At 36.8% G+C, this 18156-nt stretch overlaps 1 protein-coding gene across 1 annotated transcript in view; it reads right to left on the reverse strand.

Moving 5' to 3' along the window:
• Window positions 1-18156, reverse strand: part of ttll5 (tubulin tyrosine ligase-like family, member 5) — a gene marked incomplete at its 5' end in the record, with an annotated part of 276912 nt that overhangs the window by 215929 nt on the left and 42827 nt on the right. The window lies entirely within an intron of this gene.

Raw genomic sequence — 18156 nt, forward strand, 5'->3', positions numbered from 1 at the left:
ATTGTGCAAGTTCTCCCACTTAAAAAGATGAGAGAGGCCTGTAATTTTCATCATAGGTATACCTCAACTATGAGAGACAAAATGAGAAAAAAAAATCCAGAAAATCACATTGTCTGATTTTTGAAGAATTTATTTGCAAATTATGGTGGAAAATAAGTATTTGGTCACCTACAAACAAGCAAGATTTCTGGCTCTCACAGACCTGTAACTTCTTCTGTAAGAGGCTCCTCTGTCCTCCACTCGTTACCTGTATTAATGGCACCTGTTTCAACTCGTTACCAATATAAAAGACACCTGTCCACAACCTCAAACAGTCACACTCCAAACTCCACTATGGCCAAGACCAAAGAGCTGTCAAAGGACACCAGAAACAAAATTGCAGACCTGCACCAGGCTGGGAAGACTGAATCTGCAATAGGTAAGCAGCTTGGTGTGAAGAAATCAACTGTGGGAGCAATTATTAGAAAATGGAAGACATACAAGACCACTGATAATCTCCCTTGATCTGGGGCTCTGTACTAATACCCCAATTGTGCTTCACTGACTAAGAATATGGAACCAATGTAGAAAGCACTTTAAGATGGAGAATCTTTTATCTGTGGCGCCTCTGCAAGAGAACCACCTCTTTCAACCCTCGCAAACATATGCAGTTTTTAATATCTGGAAAAGATTTGGAATTAAATTGCTTAGAGATCTTTATATAGACAACATCTTTGCATCCTGTGAACAATTACACTCCAAATTTAACTTTCCAGCCACACATTTCTTTCACTATCTTCAAATTAGGAACTTTGTTAAACAGAACCTGCCTGATTTTCCTCATCTTGCACCCTCCTCCATGCCAGAAAAAATATTGCTCAATTTCAAGGACTCAGACACCATCTCTGCAATATATAAAATTATCTTGCAGTCCCTCCCTTTTAAAGATCCAAGAGGACAATGGGAAAAAGATCTCTTAATCAATATATCAGAAAAGGAGTGGAAAATAGCAATGCAGAGACTTCACTCATGCTCCACTTAATTGAATTCATGGTTGTGGGGAGGTTGGTGCCAACACTAACAATGAATGCTTAATCATTGAGCCTGCTTGCACTAGGCCAATTTGAAATCACCAATTAACCTAACGGGTACATATTAAAAATGGGAAGGGAAAACAGAAATTCCCTAAGGAAACCCACACAGACACAGAAAGAAAGTGTAAACTCTACAGAGACCACATCCGAACTCAGTATATTCATTGAATAATATTGCCGTTCATGAGATATCAACAGTGCAAAGTTCACCGACAGATGTACACATCTAAAGATTAGAAGTTAAAGAAAAGCAAATGAAAACATTACCATGAAGAGAGTATACCTCACACTCATGCATATCCAAGATAGTTCAGCAAGCAACAAGCAGAATGTCAGTTCACCTGTGCAGTTTCAAAGCTCGATGCTAAATAATCCAGAGGTACTCCAGTTGTGCATATGAAGGCATCTACAGAACATGTTTGACTAGTCCAAATGTGAATTACAAATTAAAATTCAACACTTACTAGGAGAAAAGTGAGGAAAGAGCCAAGGATCAAATGGTGGAAGTTGAAAAAGGAAGAGTGCAAGGTTGAGTTTAGGAGGAGGTAAGACAGGCACTGGGTGGCAGTGAAGAGTTACCAGGCAGCTGGGCAACTACAGCAGAAGTAGTAAGGGTGACAGCAAGAAGTCTGCTTGGCGTGACATCTGGACAGAGGAAGGATGAAAAGGAAACCTGGTGGTGGAATGGGGAAGTACAGGAGAGTATACAGAGGAAGAGGATGGCGAAGAAGAAGTGGGATAGTCAGAGAGATGCAGAAAGCAGACAAGAGTACAAGGAGATAAGGCGCAAGGTGAACAAAGAGGTGGCGAAGGCTAAAGAAAAGGTGTATGATGAGTTGTATGAGAGGTTGGACACTAAGGAGGGAGAAAAGGACCTGTACCAACTGGCTAGACAGAGGCACATGTTTACGGATGACATTGTGATCTGTAGCGAGAGTAGGGAGCAGGTTGAGGAGACCCTGGAGAGGTGGAGATATGCTCTAGAGAGGAGAGGAATGAAGGTCAGTAGGAACAAGACATAGTACATGTCTGTGAATGAGAGGAAGAGTCAGTGGAATGGTGAGGATGCAGGGAGAGTTGGTGAAGGTGGATGAGTTTAAATACTTGGGATCAACAGTACAGAGAAACAGGGATAATTGGAAGAGAGAGGTGAAAAAGAGAGTGCAGGCAGGGTAGAATGGGTGGAGAAGAGTGTCAGGAGTAATGTGTGACAGACGGTTATCAGCAAGAGTGAATGGGATGGTCTACAGGACGGTAGTGAGACCAGCTTTGTTATGTGCGTTGGAGATGATGGCACTGACCAGAAAGCAGGAGACAGAGCTTGAGGCAGCAGAGCTGAAGATGCTAAGATTTGCATCGGGTGTGACGAGGATGGACAGGATTAGAAACAAATACATTAGAGGGTCAGCTACTGTGCTGAAATATTACAAAGCACTCTGTATCTGCACACAACAATTTATTTCTGGCACTGAAATTAATATAAAGCTGGTACAGTACCAAAAAAAAAAATTTGGCATTTCGGCCTTTTTTTAGTGTAGCACACACAATGCTACATGTGACACAGTCTGTTGCTCTGCCAGTTGAACTGTTCACCCAAGTCATGTTTTATAATACAGTAATCCCTCCTCCATCACGGGGGTTGCGTTCCAGAGCCACCCGCGAAATAAGAAAATCCGCGAAGTAGAAACCATATGTTTATATGGTTATTTTTATATTGTCATGTTTGGGTCACAGATTTGCGCAGAAACACAGGAGGTTGTAGAGAGACAGGAACGTTATTCAAACACTGCAAACAAACATTTGTCTCTTTTTCAAAAGTTTAAAACTGTGCTCCATGACAAGACAGAGATGACAGTTCCATCTCACAATTAAAAGAATGCAAACATATCTTCCTCTTCAAAGGAGTGCTTGTCAGGAGCACAGAATGTCACATAGATAGAGAAAAGCAAACAAATCAATAGGGCTGTTTGGCTTTTAAGTATGTTAAGCACCGAGGCACAAAGCTGTTGAAGGCGGCAGCTCACACCCCCTCAGTCAGGAGCAGGGAGAGAGAGGGAGAGAGAGAGAGAGAGATATAGAGAGAGATATAGAGAGAGACAGAGTTTGTTTTTCAATCAAAAATCAATACGTGCCCTTCGAGCTTTTAAGTATGCAAAGCACCTTGCAGCATGTCGTTTCAGGAAGCAGCTGCACAAAAGATAGCAACGTGAAGATAATCTTTCAGCATTTTTAGACGAGCATCCGTATCGTCTAGGTGTGCGAACAGCCCCCCTGCTCACACCCCCTACGTCAGGATCACAGATAGTCAGCGCAAGAGAGAGAGAAAAGTAAGTTGGGTAGCTTCTCAGCCATCTGCCAATAGCGTCCCTTGTATGAAATCAACTGGGCAAATCAACTGAGGAAGCATGTACCAGAAATTAAAAGACCCATTGTCCGCAGAAATCCGCGAACCAGCAAAAAATCTGCGATATATATTTAAATATGCTTACATATAAAATCCGCGATGGAGTGAAGCCGCGAAAGGCGAAGCGCGATATAGCGAGGGATCACTGTACACTACTCTGACCTCACATCACAGTGCTAACTTTGTTTTTTATTTATTTTTTTTAACTTGATTGAAACAATACTACTTTTTTTGGTTGAAATATGTCTGATGTATTTTTGAGAAAGGATTACCATAGGAATAGCAATAACTATAGGAATATAGGAATAGGAATAGCACTTTCATGCTACTAGACCTCCAGGTTACCAAAATTCCTGGCTTTAATTCTAACACTGCTCTGACCTAGATAAAGTGAGCTTGATAAAGGACATACTGTATATGTAATAACTAAAACACTTTAGATATGTGCCAAAGTACTACAAGAATAGAAATATTTAAAATCCTCCATACTACCATTTAAGTAAGAATTGCCAGGGTCAGTGGCTCACGCACTATGGGATGATTACCTTTTAAACATAGTTTTCTTGTAACTTTCCCATGCAGCAACCAACAACTGTTATTAATCTGAAGGTGCTACAGGTTTTCATTTCTAGTGATGTCATTTTGTAAACAGTTCTGCTACATAACAATTCCAGCCCTCTTTGTCCATCTTTAAAGGCTTTGATGTTGATTAAGTAGAAGAAAAATAGGAAGAGGGTAAGACAAATGAGCAATCTTTTGCTTCCAGGTTTTATTTTTTCTCTGTACCTCATAGTGTTCCCAATTTATTGCTGGGCGGAGAGACTCTTTAGAGATGGATTTAGTTTTAGGGTTATGCTATTTCACTAAAACACTCTGATGTGCAGAGATGTTTACAAAAACTAAAAATGCATATGACTTGTTATAGTCCCCCCAACAAGCATCCCTGCCCCAGGCTTTGCTACAGTCACATAAATCAGAAACACATCAACTTTAAACAGTCATGAAGCATATTGTTCGCTACTGATAAAAAAAAACCTCCAGTACCCACAATCACAATCAGTGTTAAACTGAGAAACATTGCTAATGTGTAGTAAAATTCACTGTTTCATACCCACAGTACTTAAGAAAACATTTTATATTTGTTCTATTATCATGAAAAAAATCATTTATTTCTTCAATTAATACATTTGCCAATATTTTACTCTTTATCAATTTTAAATCTATAAACTTAACTGCCAATCAGCATTACTCCAGGTCAAACCATAAATTCTTAAGAACATATTAAGAATTTATGAATGCGATAGCAGAAAAGGGGGAAGAGTTTTTAAGTGAATGGCAAAAAAACCAGACCCCACTTATTCAACATGTGATGCCTGTTCATTAGAAATGTGCATGTAGACTGCATCAGTCCTACAGCTGGGGGGTTGTTCCCCTGGGGAAAGATGTAATTAGGGCAAACTAACAAGCAAGTATTTATTTTCCAGGGCAGTCACTGGGGGGAGGTGGAGAGGAAAGGAAGTGCAAAGTCACAATTTATCATACTGAGAAAACTGGGTTTTGTGCCGGTTGTACAGTAAACAAAGCTTTATTAAAAACGTCTTATGCTCATGAGAATAATTACAACATAAAGTGTAAAATACCCTCTGCAAACAAACAGCTTTTCCAAAAAAAAAAAAATCAGACTCTTTTTGAGAATGACAGAACCAGCTCTAAACAAGTAGGCAGAAGCTACACACATAAACAAATTGCATGACAAATTCAATGGGACACTCAGTTATTTTGTTACAATTTTCTTAGATATAGTGCCACAAGCATATTATGCATAATTAATACAAAATGCTTTCAAAACCCCCCCCCCCCCCCAATATCTTACTATCTGCATTGTTTATTTGCTTTCTAATAATATTTCTTTTTCACCTTATACTGTATATCTTTCTCCTGGACCTCTTAGCTTTCTCCTACTTGCACAAGGTAAATGTTGTTTCTCTTTAGGCATGACTGCTTCTAACTTATGTCTGGCCTCTTGCAATTCTCATTTTTTAAACTTTTGCAAAACCCTATTCGTTAGTTTGGTCTTGCTTATATTCTCTTTGGCACAGCGGGTCAACCAACTCTAATATTATATGCAGTGGCAGTCTGCTGAGCAATTGTTTGGGAGTTGGATGGCTGATGGGCTACGCCTTGTCCCATGGCTGTGTGGGCATCTTTGGTTTTGGATCTTTTTTAACCGCTCTTTAGAATGATGTTTATTTGCATGCAAACAAGGGGCAGGTTTTTCCATTTTATCTTTTAAACTTAAAGCAGCTGATATTGTTCTCATGCTTTTCTGGAAGATAAAAAAAGTGATCACAAAAACACTAATAAAATGAAAAGCCATTTACTGTATATAAGCAAAAATAGTCTGTGTCCTGAATTATTTTTGCTTAAAAAAATACATAAATAAATAAATGTTTAATACTTGAATAGACATGATTATACAGACAAAGTCTCCACCCTAGGCATAATTTGATACAGACAAGTTTTCTGAGCTGCTCAAGCATGGCTGTACTTCAAAGCTGGGCTGATACGACCTCAACTGGAAATACAGTGGCATATGGTTTAGCAAAAGGGGTTTAAAGGTTCCCAATGATACCTTTATGAAACACTGAGAATAGCTAGAAGACCATAAATTAGTGTATTTTTAATACTGCATGGAAAACATTTTTTCTGTCTTTTGTTTAAGGTGTACTCTTAAAGAGCTTCTAGTTGCATAAGTGCACTCTTAATTAAAATCTCACCTTAAAAGTAACCAGAAACAAGAAATGAAATTATTCACTTAATACAATAATGCCATATACAGCAATGATGTTTTACTACTCATTCAGAATGAGTTGAGTCAGCACTGTCAGTCTATTAAATAATAACTGATAATGAAATGCAACGGTCATGGAAAATGTCAAGCAGGTATTCTTTGAAGTTTGTCTAATGATATTAAGGAATACTTCTTAAGTGCAAACTGATTGAACTACATTATATGTAGTACCTGTGTGTACTGTACATGGTGACAAATAATACAGTAATTTGTCTTTTGAATCACCTTTGTATTTATTCTGAACATGGCAAGTGACAAGTTCACAATAAAAGTGCTGTACCTGTCTAACTACATCCTTAATACTAACAATACCTATCCTTCTCAAATATAAAATGTTACCATTGTTACTAATACGCATCACATGCCATAGAATTGCACCTATTTACAGTATTAATGTTAAACGTTATTGTGCTTAGATTAAGCATGTAAAGTGATTCTTTGTGGAATGGCACTACCTAGCTGCTTTTTAGATTTTATTCTTAAATTTTACATGTATGGCAACATAGAAGTATAAAGTATCTTTTTGTATAATATAAAAGTATACATTTTGCTAATTTCAAATTGTTTATATGTATCTTTTAAAGACTGTGCTCAGTAAGTGTTATTTTTCCAAATCTAAATAAAGCAAAATTATATATTTGAAGTCTCAGTAAACACTGTATTTAAATATATGAAAAATGAAATAGTTTTTGACTATAAAAAGTCTGCATGATTATTTCTGAAAAAAGTATATATGAAATTTAGCTACCCAATTAATAATAGCCAAAACAATAACAATTAAATGCTATCATGAAATATTTTCTCTGTGTTTGTTCTAAAAATAATGTGGTGTTGTAGAATCCTTTGTATTGAGTTTATTATACAATATAGTACAGCTGTTGTCGACAGGAAGAAATAGCAAAAGAGTGCTATTAATATAAAACTATTTATATCACACATCAACAAAACAGAAGATATCCTAAAACTAGAACCTAGATGGAAGAAGAAAGAAGAACCAACCAAGAAGAAACAGGTCCAGAACTAAGACTGTTTGTCTTTATAAATCATCTGACCTGAAAGTTGTGGTGAAGTTGTGCTACACATAAAAGTTGCAGTTTAAAGGAAAACATGCATACACACATATAAGAAACTGCATGCACAAAACACAGAGAGCTAATGGTTACAGAAAAAAAGATTTCCCTCACAAGTTCAAATGTTATCACCCAATACAACCCCATCACTATTTCCATTTTTCTGTTCACACTGACAAAAAAGAAGAAATCCAGCCCTGTTTGCATGAAGTAGAAAAACTGCCAAATTTCACTTGTAGCACTACAAATGGAAAGATTAGGGAGGTTTTTCCAAGTCAGAAAGGCTTGGCGCCTTGGAGCCCATGTATATTCCACTCCAAAGCCAAGCTTGGCAGAAGGTTAAACAAAAAAAGCCTTTTACTGAAAGTCTGGAGTTCCCAGTATACAAGCACAGTGACTCTCTCTCTCCTTTTTTTTTTCTCCTCGTTGTTAAACTGCCTGTCGCCATGGGTGTTTGCCCCACGCACACAGCAAAAAAAAAATTTTTTTTTTCATAAAAAAAAAACTTCAGCACCATAAATTTGATAAAAATTTGCAGGTTAAAGATACTATAGCTGACTCAGAGAGAAACACAGCATGAGTCAAAAAGCTAAAAACGAGTCCTATATGGAAGACTTATGAAAACAGATTTAAACAATAACTGTACAGTAACTCAAATTTGTTTACATGAACTGAAATTTGAGTAATAAAAGCATAGAAAGTAGTTTATTAACTACAAGGACCATTCTGGCAAAACTCCGATTTATAAAAATATGAGATATGCATCTCTTAGCAATACGTATATATTTCAGAGTGTAAAGGTATATCGCAATTGCTTTATCAACATCAATATCAACAAATAACTGAATATGATGTGTGTATTTGGTGCCATGCTGCTAGGACTTGATAACAAGAACTAGAATAAATGGCAAACAGCTGTTTTTTCATGTCTGAGATAAGCATGTTTGTCATCTCTAAGAAGGCATGCAGTATGTCGGCAACACAAAGTAATCAACATAATGTCCATAGACAATCAAATGAAAGGATGTTTTGAGAGAGGTGTTTCAGCACAGTGTATACACTTGAGATAAAAACAATTCAGGGTTGCAGTTTTCTTGTATATTTAGATTATCATTATTTTACCTTCAAAACCTCACTAACACCACCAAGACTTAAATATTTTTATTAAACAGTGCATCCTTAGAAATGGGAGTTATGGCTGAGCTCTTTTAGGTGACTGATTCACAACCACCAGCAGTCAAAATGAGGGGACTATTTCAATAAGAAAAGTACATCATTAGCACATCATCAGAATAGAAGAAAGTCTATAGATCCCACGAAAGACTATAGCCAAGTACTTGATCATAGTCTTTGCTTTTTTTTGTTACAGTCTTAAAGAGAACAAACAAAGAGTTCTTTAATATGGTGTGCACTAAATAACTGAGTCCTGGCATTTGAAAAATACATTCATAATGTTTTGTGTAATTTTAAATGAGGTTTTTGTGACTACTAAGTTCTCCACCAGGACCACGGATCTACAGGTATTTCATGACAAAACAACTATTTACAAAGGGTCTGCAGACTGCTTAGATGTCCTAGCCTTATGCTCTTCTCCTGGATACCTGCAGCTGTACAGACCAAATCAGCTGCTAAATAAGCGTCTCTTTAGGTGTCAATTTTATTTCTGTTATTTCTGTGTATACTTTAATTAAATTTAAGATTTTATAACTATTCAAATATATGGTATGTATAATGATTTTGCCTTTCACTCTGGACTCAGACAGAACCCGATTAACCTGGCCTGTTGTAGACAGGGAGGATCCATCCTGTAACTGTTCTACAAGCAGGTAATTCCTGGCTGGCGAATTCATGTCACGGGTGTAGACACTGAGAAAGCAGTGATCAAGTGCAGCCAGGGACCCAGTTCCATGGGGTATAGCATGGACCTCTAGCCTGGTGATACAGTTGAAGACATTGAGCAGCAGCAACATGTTCCGTTGGATTGGTGGAAGAACCTTCATATGTCAACAGTTATCCAATATTCAAGGATGGACATTACGTATCAAAATGTACATTTCACATTACTGTCGTACAGGTTTACGCACCAACAAATAGTAGCAGTGAGAATGATCCACAGAATTCCTATGCAGATATTGATAAGATGATCACACAGTGCAAGAATCAAGAGAGTGTTTGTTATGGGGGACCTGAACACAAAAGTTGGACGGGATTTTGGACATGGAGAAGCCCAGACAATAATACAAAGAACCAGATCTATTTCATCACTGATTTCACAACACTGTAACCCAAGTAAAAGGATATCCAGCAGACTGCAACAGTGATCATGTGCTGGTACCCACAGTGGTATGACTTAGGTTGAAGTATGACTTAGGTTGAAAAAAACTTTGTCAGGTAAACTGAACAAGAAGATACATAGATAGTGTTGGAAAGCAAAAGAGAACATTTATATGGAGTAATGTGAATAACTGAAGATAACTAGACAACAGAAACAAGTGACAGTGGGATGTATAGAAGCAAAATATGGTTCAGTCATCTTGGAACAAGAAGAAAGGCTGCCAAAATGCAAATACAGTAATCCCTCGCTACTTCGCGGTTCACTTTTCACGGATTCACGACTTCGCGGATTTTATATGTAAGCATATCTAAATATATAACGCAGATTTTTCGCTGCTTCGCAGGTTTCTGCGGACAATGGGTCTTTATACTTCTGGTATTTGCTTCCTCAGTTGGTTTGCCCAGTTGATTTCATACAAGAGATGCTATTGGCGGATGGCTGAGAAGCTACCCAATCAGAGCACGCAGTTAAGTTCCTGTGTGCTGCTGATTGGCTCAGCGACGGAGTGCTGCATTAACCAGGAAGTCTCATCTCACTCATTCAGCATTAACGTGCTCTTGCTACTGCATTCAGGGGATTATCACCTTCATCGGCATCATTTTTACTGCGCAGCATATTCATCACCATCATCACATCATATATAGCTACGTGTACTTCGCTATACAGTAAGTGTAAACTTATCTACCGATTTCATATTGCTTAGCAGTTGTCCCTGTTATTAATAGAGTAAAGGGTGGGTTGTAAACAATACAGGGAGGGTTTAAAAACGTCCAAATACACGTTAAATAATTAAATAAATATGGTGTCCCTACTTCGCGGAAATTCAGTTATCGCGGTCGGCCTTGGAACCTATCTCCCGCGATAAGTTAGGGATTACTGTAGCATATAACAGAGCTATTCAATGATAGTCATGGTAAGAGACCCAAAACAAAGACGACAGGCAGTTGCCCAATATTGGAGGATAAGGTAAAGAAGGCTTTGGATAGTATGGCAAAAGGATAGGTGGCTGGAACAGATGGGGTAGTCAGTGAAATGTTGAGAGCACTTGATGAGTTTGGTATTAAACATATTAGTTAGTTGGTAAATAAAACTTATGAGGAGGGTTATTTTCAAAAAGAGTTCTGTAAATCTATATTATTGCTAGTCCAAAGAAACCAGGTGTTACAAAGTGTGAGCTACATCAAACTATTAGTCTCATAAGTTAACTAACTAAAGTAATACTTAAGGTGTTATTAAACAGGCCGCATGGAAGAATGATTGGTGAAGTGTCAGAATAGTACAGTTTTATGCTGGATAAAGGAATAAGAAATGGGATTTTTGTTCTGAGGATGTTAACAGAAAGAGCTGTAAAAATGCATAAAGATATTTATGTATGTTTTATAGATCATGTGGAAGCATTTGATGGGGTGAGGCATGAGTCATTAATTGAAAAGCTTGAATATATTGATGTGAATGGACAAGAATTGAAATTATTAAATAATTTCTATTAGGATCAGGAAGCTTCTATTAGATTAAACAGACTTATTACTGAGTATACATAAGTGAAGAGAGGAACAAGTCAAGGTTGTGTCTTGTCTCCTGATCTTTTTCATTATATACAAAAATGATCATGCGGTATATCGGAGAGCTTGAAGGGATAAAGGTTGGAGGCGTTAATATAAACAATTTGCGGTATGCAGATGATACAGTACTGTTAGCTAATGAAGAACAAAAACTGCAAAAACTTGTGGATGTGATAGTAGAAGAAAGTGATAAGAAGGGTCTGGAAGTCGACAGAAAGAAATCTTATGTGTTGGTATTCTTGAAGAAAACAACTAGTTGTCCTACTTGTAAATTTTTGGTCAAAGGAGAAGGCCTGGAGCAGGTGGATCAATTTATATATTTAGGAAGCATGTTGGCTGCTGATGCAAGAATAGATAAACCAGGAGATAAAGTGCTGAATTGCCATAGGTAAGAGTGATTTCAAAATGATGGAACGAGTGTTGTCATTAAAAAGCATGTCACTAACTACTGAACAGCAAATATTGAAATGCTATATTTGGTCAGCTCTTCTGTATGGTTGTGAGAGATGGACGATTAGCAAAGCTACTGAGGCATGATTAGAAGCAGTGGAAATGTGGTTTCTCAGAAGGATGATGAAAATATTATGGAGTAAAAAGATTACAAATGTAGAGGTACTGCACAGAGCTGGAATGATTAAGGAATTGCTAGAGGTGATTGTGAAGAGACAATTTCAATTTGCTGGCCATGTATTGGAAGAATAAAAAATGGAGGAATTAGTATTGACTGGAAAGACAGATGGTAAACAGGCAAGGGGTCATTAATGTTTCTTGGCTGGCTACGAGTAACTGGAATGAAGGCACTTGACATATTGAGGAATCTCAAATATAGAAATGAGGAAGAAAGCCATAGCTGCCACCCACGTCAGGATTCTGGCACAGCACTTTTAATGAATGAATAATGATTTTCCAGTGTCACTTTGGATAAAGACATTTACGGCCAGTATAATCAATTAATGGCCCATGGGTCAGATTCAGCCCAAATGCAAGTTTCCCTGGGCCCCATGCCAGGCCAGTTGCTATTATTTGGGCAAAAGGGAGCATTACCCCATCAAATTAACTGTGCATGCCTTTTAGTTTTGCACTAAATGATTTTTGAACACTTTCAGTTACTTAACTTAATGAATTCAGTGCATGATGAGTATTTAACCGTTTACTTCACATTGACTCTGTTCCACATTTCCACACTGGAGGAAGAAATAAAAACATCAGGCTTAATTAGTTTTGGAGCAACCTTTGCTGATAATTCCTCAACATTTACATGATGTGTATTGTTTTTTACTAAGCTTCATTTCATACTAACTGTGGATATTCCACATATAGTATGTTAATTTTGTGTTAACATTTATATGCTGCGACTCTGACCTGAGAGGAAATATGCTGGTGAGGATTTATAGGGGGAGTGGAGCCAGATGTGCAGAAGCATTATAAAAAAAGCTAGAAAGCAGACAGCTCAGAGACAGGGATTCCACAGAGGAGTTTAAATACTTCATCAGGTGTTTTTAAGGTTGGCAGCAGGATTTAACCCAGGTTCCCTTCAGAAAAGAACAAATAAACAATCCTTCAAAGGGCTATTTGTATTTGTGTGCTAGTCCTTCCTCCAAAACACCTTGGACCAGTGTTTCCCAAACTCGGTCCTGGGGACCCCCTGTAGCTGCAGGTTTTTGTTCCAACCAGCTTTTGTTTTTAATTGGACTCCTGGGCTAATTAAGTGAACTGTTATTTCCCAAGTTTGGTAAAAAAAAATATATATATATATATATATATACTGTATATTAAAATGTACCAAGCAGTTAGATAGGAATAATGTATTTTTTTTCTTTTTGACAGTATTTTCATCTTGATTTTCATTTTACTTTTCAAGGTGTTCTAATTGTTTAATTAATCCATTATTTACTAATCAGTGGGTCTAACGCTAAAGTAGCAGCCTTTGATTATTCGGTTTTTTTTTGCCTGCGTGTCTGCTCTGCTTGATTTTAATTGTCATTAATAAGATACAGCGAAGGGGAAAAACTGCACAGAGAAAGGGCAAAATATAATGAAATCAACAAAAGAGAGTTAAGCATTTAAATCCATAGAAAAAGCAGAAATAGTTCTAAATGTCTTATAAATGTAAAAATCACACTGCTGTGCTTTTCTGAATGTACGTAGAATAAGAGAAACAAAATCCCAGCTAATTAAATGATACCAGTGCTATCAGGTGTTGTCACTGATTAGGAATCTGGTTGGAACAAAAACCTGCAGCCACAGTGGGTCACCAGGACCAAGTTTGGGAAACACTGCCTTGGACTGTTCCAGTTCATTGAATCTGCTAAGGAAGGGTGAATGTTGGTGGAAGACAAAAATAACATTACATTAAAAGCATACTGAAATACCACTTAATTAAAGATAATGAAATAAAGGATTTGATTATAAAATTAACACTTTAAAATATAGAATTTTTTGTTGATGTAATATTTGTTACGATTATTTTGATGTCATAACACTTTGATCTCTGAGCCCACACCTTACAATTCTCAATAAGATAATGAAATAATTACTCCTTGTTTGTTATTTTGATTATAAAGTTAGCTCCTAGGGGTGCATGAGACAAGGAGTCAAAAATAGCACTTACAGTAAAAGGAGCTTCAGCTCTCAGCAGCTACTTATTATTCCTCTTTGAATTCTACTATTATGCTTTGCAGTAAGGAGACTGTGGAAGATTATGGGTTCGCTTCCCGGTTCCTCCCTGTGTGGATAGCGCTTTGAGTACTGAGAAAAGCGCTATATAAATGTAATTAATTATTATTATTATATCTAAGTAGTTTAGAGGGAAGCATTTGATGCTCACTTTTGTTGAATCAGTGAATGGGTGTTTTCCTGAAGTGTTTGAAACTTGGTTTCAAGGCCTCGATTTTCTCGCACCTGCCCTCATACTGTGATGGATATGATCAACTGAAAGGGGCATGCTTCTAAAGATGATAGTGCCTCACATTGGACTCTTATGTTTTGGTGACTGGTTGAGTATTTCAAAATGATAAATGTAAAGATATGCTTTATATTTCCATTAACATAGAAACAATGATTCTATTTATTAATGGCCCACTCAAGAAATTCTGACATTTTTACTAGCTAACTTGTTTAATGCTACCTTACTATGTGAATTTTGGATGCTACTTTCTGGCTAATCAGTAAAATTTACATTATTGTGTTTAACCACTGTGGATTTTCATGAAAAAAAGTGATTATTAAGCTTGCTTGTTTGGAATTTAATATCTCCATAATGGACTCAGTGCAATGTAATGCCTGATGATTCCTTGTCTTGTATAGATATAACTTTTACGGGTTTGAATTGACTTATGTAAGTGAGTGGTTGATTGGATGTGTGTTTCCAGGAGTGAATGAGGTAGTTTGCCCGTTATCGTGTTTGGTAGTTTTTTTCGGGGGGCAGTGGGGGGTGTTAGGTTGCCTAGCCCAGTCTGGCTCAAATCTGGCACTTGGTCAAATATTGTAATGGCACTTGAGTTATAGTTTCAAATTAAATTTTGCAGTAAAGCAGCCTTAACATTGCCAGTTTAGCATTAAGCATATGACGTTATTTATGCACAAATGTCAACGCAAATGAAAACAAAATACAATATTAAAGAAGAAAAGCACTGTGCAATGACTTGTTCTTTCATAGAAGCTTCTTTAATGGTTACATTAACATTACTCATCCTCTACACATAGATATTCACAATTTTTTCACTCCCATTATAATGGCTTTCAAATATAAATTATTTTCTTTTATATAATGTGAAAAATCATCTTAAACTGCTAGAATAATGTCAAGTTAACAAAATGAGTGTGAATCAAGGAGTTTGCTGATTAAATCTTAATAAAACACCTTCCTGTTTGTGATTTTACTTATTCTCACAACGTCGGTACTTGTTCTAACTGTAACATGAAGACGGAGTTTACTCATATTTCTCATTGACACATAGGCAAAGAATTCTGGACACAAGAAAAAAAATTAACAATGGTTTGCTACTATGGTGACAACAAATTTTTTTTATAACAATAGAAATACAGGAGTATTGAACTGTACAAGAAACCTTGCAGTGGTAATTGCAAAGTTCCCCAGTAATTTGGTACATTATATTTAAATACAGTTACAATACAAATTATTAAGCAAATAATTAAATTTCCTCTGAAAAACAGGAAGTTTGTGAAAATGTTTCCTTGAAATATGCAACTGTTCACTCTGAGAGTACGGAAATTCAATTCAGCTACATAGAGACCAGTCTATGCATTTCAACTTTATTTATATTAAGGCTAAAGGGTTTCAAGTAAAAAAAAAAAAAAAAAAAAAAAAAAATTTAAGGCCAAATTTCAAAAGTGAATTCCCTTTTGAAAGTTCAAAACATTTTTCACTTACACTGCATTATCATGCACTATCCCATAAACATACACAGTACTGTCAAAGTCAAACCTGAACTTAGGACCCCAGAGAATAACCAGCAGTCATTTCTTGCAGTCTTCATTTATAAAATTTAAGAACAGTACAACTCTTTGTTTAATCAGTACAACCTCCACCCCATTTAATCACTTGCATGCAAACAATATAGTTCTGTAAACCTTGTATTTCTAGGATAGTGTCACTGCAATATTATATTGCTGTTCTATGCATGATCTAAAATGCTCCTGGGGTTTTCGCAAGTTGTCTGAACATCTTTCACTACAGCATCCGTTTCCAAGTTTTGGAATCTAAATGCCTTCCATGGAGCGCAATGAATTTAAAAGATATTTGCTGCTGCCTTGCCCATCTTATTATATAACAGAAATGTGTTTATCCATTTCTTGGATACTGTACTAACATATGAAGGGGACTCATCTGCAGATGGGTAGGGTTGCTTAACAGATGCCAAAACAGTAGTTGCTAAGCAGAAAGTAAACATTTTCCATCTGCAATTGAGTTTCAGTCTGTTTTCAAAACCTTGTCCAACCCATTATAATACTATTAGACTGTATCTGCCATCATTGGAACTTATATACTTATCCATAGTCACCCATTAATTAAATATTAAGCTCTCAGTCTCCAAAAGCAGGAGAGAGTTCCATATGCTCCTTATTTATGCTGGATTGCTTACAGACACAGTAGATAGAGCATTTCACAAACCCCGGTGTGACGTTAATGGATAGATTTGTTCTGCGGCTTTACAACTTAATTAATAACATTGTTAATACAGCCGCAAGTATTCACAACACCCTTGCATACACAAACCAGAAACAGAGCAATACCAACTGCAAAAGAGTTAACATTAATGGCTTTGGTAATGCTGTTTAACTGACAGAGACAAAAAGTCTGCATTAAAATACTCGCACCCCACACACATATATAACAGAAGAGCTGCAGTGTGTGTGTGGCATTGCCACACCATACCACTTATGCCTCAGGTTCATTTCAAAGTTACGTTAGATTCTATGCATAGTTTGCATGAGTTTCCTCAGGGGACTTTGGTTTCCCTCACAATTTATTCAGGTTGATTATTGTAAAATGATCCAATATGAATATGCCTGTGTCTGTACTGTGAGTTCTAGGGACCAGTCCAGCAAATATTTTTGCCTTGTGCTCATTTCTACAGGACCCAGCTTAAAAACTGGAACTGGGTAAGGAAGCAGAAAGATAGAAAGAATATTCACTAATGCCTGCATAATCAAAGTATTCATCAATCTGTATTGCATGCAGATTAATACATGCAACAAAGAATTTCACTGTACTCAATAAATTTGATAATACTGACCGTATAGGTCTGTGCAAAAAACATTTTGATAATAACTAGCCATTCAATCTAGTATAATTCATCAATTTTGATTTCCATAATATTTCAATAGCAAGCATTTCTAGAACAGTCTTCAAAGTTTTATCTGAATAAACCATAAGAATTTTGGATGTGTAAAATGAAAATTCAGATGTTTAGTCATTATGCCCGGCACCATGTTTGGCAAAAACCAAACACAGTGTATATCACCACAACACCATCCATTAAATAAAGTAGCTGCATAATAATTTACTCTACTTTCAACAAAAAAAAAGATAACAGTGGTATGTCTTTCATTTCCTAGGAACATCTGAGCACTGGGGTGTTTTCTGAACAAAGATTTTTAGTGAAGCAGTATTTACTTGTATGAAATTAAATCAAATGTGAAAAACTGGCTGTGCAAAAATTTGGGTACCCTTGTAATTTTGCTGATTTGAATGCATGAAACTGCTCAACATTGATTACTTGCAACACCAAATTGGTTGGATTAGCTCGTTAAGCCTTGAACTTCATGGACAGGTGTATCCAATCATGAGAAAAGGTATTTAAGGTGGTCAATTGCAAGTTGTGCTTCCCTTTGACTCTCCTCTGAACAGTGACAGCATGGGATCCTCAAAGAAACTCTCAAAAGATCTGAAATCAAAGATTGTTCAGTATCATGGTTTAGGGGAAGGCTACAAAAAGCTATCTCAGAGGTTTAAACTGTCAGTTTCAACTGTAAGGAATGTAATCAGGAAATGGAAGGCCACAGGCACAGTTGCTGTTAAACCCAGGTCCGGCAGGCCAAGAAAAATACAGGAGCGGCATATGAGCAGGATTGTGAGAATGGTCACACACAACCCACAGATCACTTCTAAAGACCGGCAAGAACATCTTGCTGCAGATGGTGTATCTGTATATCGTTCTACAATTCAGCACAATTTGCACAAAAAAACATCTGTATGGCAGGGTGATGAGAAAGAAGCCCTGTCTGCACTCACGCCACAACAGAGTCGCTTGTTGTATGCAAATGCTCATTTAGACAAGCCAGATTCATTTTGGAATAAAGTGGTTTGGACTGATGACACAAAAAATTGAGATATTT

The sequence above is a fragment of the Erpetoichthys calabaricus genome, chromosome 16 (genome assembly GCF_900747795.2).
Source record: "Erpetoichthys calabaricus chromosome 16, fErpCal1.3, whole genome shotgun sequence".
Classification (NCBI taxonomy): Eukaryota; Metazoa; Chordata; class Cladistia; order Polypteriformes; family Polypteridae; genus Erpetoichthys; species Erpetoichthys calabaricus.